General features: G+C 42.6%; 1 long non-coding RNA gene across 3 annotated transcripts in view; it reads right to left on the bottom strand.

Annotated features, from left to right (window-relative positions):
• Nucleotides 1–745: 745 nt before the first annotated feature.
• Nucleotides 746–7,393, bottom strand: part of LOC118605549 — a 39,802-nt gene continuing 33,154 nt past the window's right edge. For 2 of the 3 annotated variants that reach the window (XR_004952200.1, XR_004952198.1), the window contains exon 4: nt 746–1,111. This is a non-coding gene — a long non-coding RNA (uncharacterized LOC118605549). Of the gene's footprint in view, nt 1,115–7,393 lie in introns of all 3 variants that reach the window. The other variant, XR_004952199.1, reaches the window with a different exon arrangement.

Genomic DNA, 7,393 nt, shown 5'->3' with positions numbered 1-7,393 from the left:
ATGCCTTCGAGGAGGATATTCTCTTCTCCAATGGCATTCCGGACTGTCAATTCAATGCAGAGTCTGCCTTCGAAATGCAAAGCATTACCTCCCCTGAGCATCTCTTCCTGAGACCCCAGAAACAGGATACTAGAAAGATTGAAACTATAGGCTGGGACTAGGGCTTGGGGTAGGGATGGGGGAAGGTGAGGAGGATATTGCCCAGAATGGGAAAGTTAGGAACAGACAAAAAGGGAAGGTGGAAAAGAAACTGAATGCTGGTCAGAGCATTTGAGGCCCTGGATCAATCCTCACCTGAAGGCAAAGCTACCTTCAGACTTTAATTCTTGTGAGTTTTAAAACTTGCTGAATTGTTTAGGTTAATTGAGTCAGTTTTTTTGTCTGTTAATTTCTTGCAACCAAAAGCTTTCTACATAACTTTCTAGAACTCAAGTCCTTAATCATGCTTTGCCACGGACCAGCAGCAATTCAAGGGTAAGGTCCGTAGATCATCTGGTTTTCCCTTCTCTGAGTTAGAAGATACTCGGTAAGAGTTTGCTGACATTAAATAAGCTTCACATTTTCTCAAGTTTTGGTGTAATGTATATATATTTCAATAATTCTTAATATTGTTGGTTCCAAAAATGCTGAATTCTAGTTAGGTACAAACCTGGTTCTTTCTAAGAACAAAACTGAGTTCATGCTCAGTGCGTCATATGTAAATTACATTGAGGGAACAGAATAAAATCATGAAAATCACACGCAGTTTATAAAAATGCTAATTTTTGATTTAAAATACATAGTTTGCTAATAATCTAATTTTTTTCCTGTATGATTGTAGGGTTACACATCTGTTAAGATAATTTGTTGCCTTTTCCCGGAAGGCCTAATTGCCACCCCAACAGCAAAGGTTTGGATAGACAGATTTGCAAACAGGGCTCTGCTCGCCTCCCCGGGCCCGTGCCCAGTCTTCCATATTCACTGTGAAGTCCTGGACCAGGGAAGTGACACAAAACTCACTGTAGGAGACAGCTGAGGCCTGGAAGGGCTATTGTCTCTCATCTCCTTCTTCTTCCTTTCCTTGTCCTGCCGAGTAGATGACCCAGCACACAGAGATGCCACCCTTTTCATCCTGCTTGAGAAACCATATGAAGAAAATGACATTGAGCTTTTCCAAGAGGTTATAATTTTGAAACATTACTAAACAGTTATTTAGCTTGATAGCTTGGCAGCACGAGCCTCCTGGAGCCCTCACTGTGCTTGAGGGGGTCCCGCCTGCAGAGCCGAGGGAAGATTGCTGGCAGGTCAACACACTGTGTCTGAAGCTACAATGACCATGTGGACCATCTGGCTCACTTGCTCTCAGGTTATGAGAGGGAGAAACCCAACTCAAGAAGAATAAAAGAGAAATTTGGGGTTTATGTGACTAAAGAAGACACTGCTTCAGGCATGGCTGGATCCAGGTGATCAACAGATACTTCAAGCCAAAGCTGAGGAACTTGTCAGGAAAAACTTCTCTTTCCCTGTAGCTATGTAAAAACTGTGGCACTGCTTGTGGGCCAGGCATGGGTCCCTTGCTCCTCCCTGAGTTACGATCATGGTGGACAGAGGGTAGTTAGGGGTCTCTGTTTGGCTTGGCCTGGATCACTAGGTTATTCCTGGTCACAAGGTGTAGTCATCTTCTGGGGCTGCTATATCAAAGTACCAAAAACTGAGTGGCTTCAAACAACAGAAATGTATTGTCTCACAGTTCTGGAGGCCAGAAGGCTAAGGTCAAGGTGTTGACAGGGCTGCAGTCCCTCTGCAACCTGTAGGGGAGAATGCTTCCTTGCCTCTTCCTGGCTTCTGGTGGGTGGCAGTCACAGTCTGGGGTGTTTCTGGGTTTATAGCTGCATCACTCCAACCCTCTGCCTTCGCACACTTTTCCCTGTGTGTGTGTCCAAATTTCCCCTTTCCATAAGGACGCCAATCCTATTAGATAAGTCTGCCTTCATGACTGCCTCTTAACTAATTACATCTGTAAAGACTCTGTTTTCAAATAATGTCACATTCAGAGGTACCAACAATTAGGACCTCTGTGTAGCATTTGTTGGGATAGGGGTTAGGGAACAATTCCATTTATAACGCAGCAGGTAGGAAAAGCTAAAACAACTCTTGCCAGTTTTCCCAAGTGTGAAATTGGTATAATAATAGCCTCTTCCTCAGTGATCTGATGTGAGGTGTCAACGTTGAAATCCATGAAAAGTTATGAGCCCAGGCCCGGCTCATGATCAACACACAGTTTTTGCTTTTATACCTTCTATGGTGGAGTCAAATCATACATACATTTAACTTGTGCAATTTCAATTATATGTGCTAACAGGGGGAGAGTGATAAAAAGAAGGGGCAGGGAAGAGAGAGAGAACAATTGAAACACATTTTAAAAATTAAGTAATAGAGGCACTTCACTACCATCCCACTCAAAGAGAGAATACCCTTGATTGAGGGAGAAATTGGAGTTAAGACTTCTGTTTCCTCAGCCTAGGCCCTGGTGTCACTCACAAGCATCCCACCACTGAGGGATGTGAGTCCAGAGTGGAGAGGTGCCTATTCTGGGCATGTATGCCCCCAAATGCAGGACAGCCACCTCGCCATGTGCCCAACCTGAGAACAGGCCCCGTCAGAGGCTGGAGGAGACGCTGGCAGGCTGGCTCACAGGACAGCACTCAGGGCACATCCTCAGACCATCTAATGGGGGGACCGTACCCTCCATCCTTCAAGGATTGATACAGGCCCTGGCAGGATGCAGCTTGAGTTCTCTGTGCTCAAGACTCAGGAAACAGCAACCCAATTGGTCTCAGACCCATCTGACCTACTGAGTCCACTGGCCACATGCTCAATGCTTCAATGCTGTCACTTGTCGACTGTCCCCGGTTTCTCATCTCTTCACTCTCACTTTTGTGCTTACCTCACTGGTAACAGTTCACCACCAGCACCGGCACACAGACCTCACTTTGAGGAAGAAAGCATCTTGTTGAGATGATTTAAAGGATGTTCAAAGGAATCTAGGCTGAATAAAACATTCACCTTTCCTTCCTCCTAACCCTTATCTAAATGCAGCCCTCCGCTCTAGAAAACTCCACATTCTTCCACATGGTTTTGTCCAGCTCCATCATCTGGTCTTCCTTCCTTACCCAACTTCCTCTTCCTCAAATCTTAAATATGCTCCACCACCCTGGTCAACCCATCCTTCTCACTGTTGTACCAACATCCCTGACTCGTTCTTGCAGACATGACTATGCCTTTTTTTTCATCTGTGACACAATCATATTGAACAAGACTTTGCTTTGTTTCCTACGACCTCAAGTTTTGGAGAAATAAAAGAAACAAAAGAAAACAGTGAACTTGTTTGTTTCTTCAGTGAGCTTTTGGATCCTACTGTACAGGCCTGGGAGGTGAGAGTAGGAGAGGAAAGTGGCGGGGAGGTGAGGAGGGAGGCAGCCTAGGCAGGAGGGCTGGGTGAGTAGAAAGCTAGATGGCCGGTGAAGACAGCCACACAGCAGTCAGTACTTACTAAATGTGATGCTGTTGATGAGATAAGTCACTCTGAAAATGCACACATCCAGGCCACACGCTTGATGCATGGAATTACCTCAATGCCAACCATGGCTGCCCCAAGGGGCTGCGCTCGACGTCTTAGGAATACCCTACTTGCTGGCTTCTTGGACACTTGGGCTATTGATGACACCATATCAGACAGTAGGCTTCTGTTCATCACACCTCACATTTTGCATGCACTCTTGCTACAAAATGCTATTAAAAAGTTGAATGAACACACCCAAATGTCCATCGATAGATGAATGGATAAATAAAATGTGGTATACATACACAATGCAAGATTCAGCGTTAAAAAGAAGGAAATTCTGACACGTGCTTCAAATGAATCAATCTTGATGATGTTATGCTAAACACAGAAAGATAGATATTGTATAATGCCATATATATGAAAGTCCCTAGAGTGATCCAATTCATAGAGACAGGAAGTAGTATGGTGCCTGCCAGGGACCGGGGGAGGGGGAATTAGGAGCTCTTGTGTCATGGGCACAGAGTCTCAGTTTGGAAAATGAACAAGTTCTAGAGACAAATGGTGCTGATGGTTGCACAACAATGTAAACGTACTTAATGCCACTGAGCTGTACACTGAAAATGGTAAATTTTACATAGTATTTTGTAAAATGAATATGTTTAAATTTTACAATTTAAAAAAGTTAAATGAAAGATATATAGTTGTGTAAAGTCAGCACTTGTCCTGCCATTGTTCATGTTAGCATGTTCTAGGAGCTTGCCAGAACAGCTTTGAGAGACAGAGACAGTCCCTGCCCTCCAGGCACTTACTTTCCAGTGGAGGACATGGGCAGATGCAAATAAACAAAAGCAAGCAGTAACTTTGGGCAGTTATCAGTGCTGTGTAGAAAAGGAAGGCCAGGTCACAGACCCAGAAGGATGCTGGTGGGAGAGGGACGTGGTTCCTTGATTGAGACTGGAGAGGCCAGGGAAAGCCCCCCAAAGAAGTGACATTTGAGCAGAGACATAGATGCATTCAGTGAGGTGATCGAAGGAGTGTGTCCTGGTGCAAGGCTCTGGTGGAAGGAATATCTCAGAATTACAAGGAGACCCATGTGACTACAGTAGAAAAAGATGAGCCTGGAAGGGACTGAGGGCCAGGGTGTCGTGGAGCCTGTGGGCCACAGTCTGTTACTGAATGTCGTTCTGAGCAGGATGAGAAGCCACTGGAGGGCTTTGAGCACGGAGCTATGGAAACGAGTGCTGTGTCGACAAATGTCTTCCTGCTGTTCTTTGACGTTTCTGCTGTGGGGAGGGAGAGTGACAGCAGGAGACTCATTTGTAGGCTGGTACAACATTCAGAGAGGACAATGGAGGCTTGGCCTAGAGTGGTACTGGAAACAGCCATACATGGTTAGATTTAGATACCTTTTAAATTTAGAGCCAGCAGGACCTGACGATGAAATGGACATATAGTATGAGGGAAGAGAAGAGTCAGGTGTGCTCTGACGAGCTTCTGTCTGGAACAGCTGGCGGATGGTGGTGTTATTTTTTGAAATCAGGAGCCTGAGGGAGGAGGAGGGATCCAAGAGTGGTCCTGTTGCAATTGAAGTTGATTAGATATCTAAGCAGGGATGATGTGTTGAGAGTTGTAAACCTGAGTCAGAGGTCAAGGAGGGAGGCTGAAGAGTCCCAATCTCTGCATTAGGATGACATTAATAATCTAAAACCACAGCAGGGGAGAGATTACCTACAAGCACAGGACCTAAAACCTAACCGCAGGGCTCTCCAGAGCTCAAATGCCACATTTCTGTCCACAAAGTGCCAAGCTGAGCAGCACCTGTGTGTCCTTCAGCTTTCCCATGGCGACCGAAGGACAGAGGGGTCTTCCTGAGTGCCCCTAACCCAACTTCGCTGCTCCCCTGTCACTGTGTATTCTTTCACTGGTTGCCTCCAGCCCAGATGTTCTCAACCCTGGCTGCACAATACAACCACCCAGGCAGCTTTTTAAAAATACCATTGGCTTGGGCCCATTTCAGACAAATCGAAATCTAATCTTTTGGATGGGACTCCAGTATCTACATATTTTTAATAAGGTCATTCTGGCACAGTCGAGGTTGAGAACAGAGTATGCTGCATTACTTGGTGGTGCACGTGGATGCATATGTGCATTTGTGCATATTTAACTTATCCTCTGACCTGCTACAAAGCATCTCTAGGCTCTTTAGAAGGAGCATCCTACCACTCATCCACCCATCTCAGGCTTCTTTGGTCTTAGATACCAGATTCAGGGATTTACCATGATAACTAGACCAAAAGAGGAAATAACTCCAGATATAGTAAGCAAAATCAGTTTGAATTTTTTTATATTGCATTATTCAAATAACTTGAATAAATTTTCATTTAAAAAATTTCAAACAAAAATTTCAGACTATTGATCTCCTCTCTTTCCTCCTCTACAGAGGAAATTACTCTATCAGCCTGTTGGGTGTAATTTCAGTCATTTTATAAGCATTTGAAAGCATTTAAATGCACAGACAAACATGTATTGCTTTGTTTTAGGTGAGTATATTTTCAAAAGGGGGGTTATACTAAATATCTAACACTGCAATTTACTCTTTTTTTCACTTTGACAATATGGTCTGTGACCCCCTAGCTACACATAGCTAAGCTTAAATTAATTTAAAAGTAGATGAACTTTAAAACTCACCTTCTCCAGATAAAGAGCTTTCCTGATGAAAAAACAAAAGGAGCTCATCACCACCAAACCAGTGTTATGAGAATTCTTAAAGGGACTTCTTTAAGAAGAAGAAAAAAAGATTAAAAATGTGAATAGTAAAATAGCAATAACTACATACCTGTCAACAATTACTTTAAATGTAAATGGATTAAATGCTCTAATTTAAAAGCATGGGGTGGCCAAATGGATAAGAAAACAAAATTCCTTCTAATGCTATCTACAAGAGACTCACTTCAGATTGAAAGACACATGCAGACTGAAAGTGAAGGAATGGAAAAAATACTTCATGCAAATGAAAACAAATAAAAAGCTGGAGTATCAACATTTATACCAGACAAAATAGACTTTAAAACGAAGGCTATAATAAGAGACGGAAGGACCCAGTAATTTCACTTCTGGATATTTTTCTGAGGAAACCCAAAACACTAATTTGGAAAGACAAATGCATCCCTATGTTCATTGCGGCATTATTTTCAGTAGCCAAGATATAGAAGCAACCTAAGTGTCAATCAATAGATAAATAGATTAAGAAGTGGTACATATATACAATAGAACATTACTCAGCTATAAAAAAGAATAAAATCTTGCCATTTGTGACAACATGGATGCACTAGAGGGTATTCTTTTGAGTAAGTCAGAAAGAAAAAGATAAATACTATATGATTTCACTTACATGTGGAATCTAAACAAGCAAGCAAACAAACAAACAAAACAGAAAGAAACTCATAGATACAGAGAACATTTTGATGGTTGCCAGATGGAAGGGAAGCGGAGGGGATGTATGAAGCAGGGAAGAGTTTAAGGGGTACAACTTAGTAGTTATAAAATAGTCGTGAGAATGTAAAGTATAGCATAGGGAATATAGTCAATAACATTGTAATAACTATGTGTGGTGTCAGATAGGTACTAGACTTATCTGGGTGATCGCTTTGTAAGATACATAAATATCTAATCATTATGTTGTATACCTGAAACTAATATAATATCCTATGTCAATTGTAATTGAAAATTTTAAAAATATCAAAAAGAAAAAAATAATAAAATGAAATTTGGTTCCCTAGTCATAACAGCAGCCATAGTTCAAGTGTTCAACGACGCATGTGGCTGGTGGCTGTCGCCTTGGACAGCACA

Source organism: Rousettus aegyptiacus, unplaced genomic scaffold (assembly GCF_014176215.1).
Source record: "Rousettus aegyptiacus isolate mRouAeg1 unplaced genomic scaffold, mRouAeg1.p scaffold_m13_p_7, whole genome shotgun sequence".
NCBI classification, from domain to species: Eukaryota; Metazoa; Chordata; class Mammalia; order Chiroptera; family Pteropodidae; genus Rousettus; species Rousettus aegyptiacus.
Note: the sequence above shows the minus strand (reverse complement) of the source record. Positions and strands in the feature narration are given on the sequence as shown.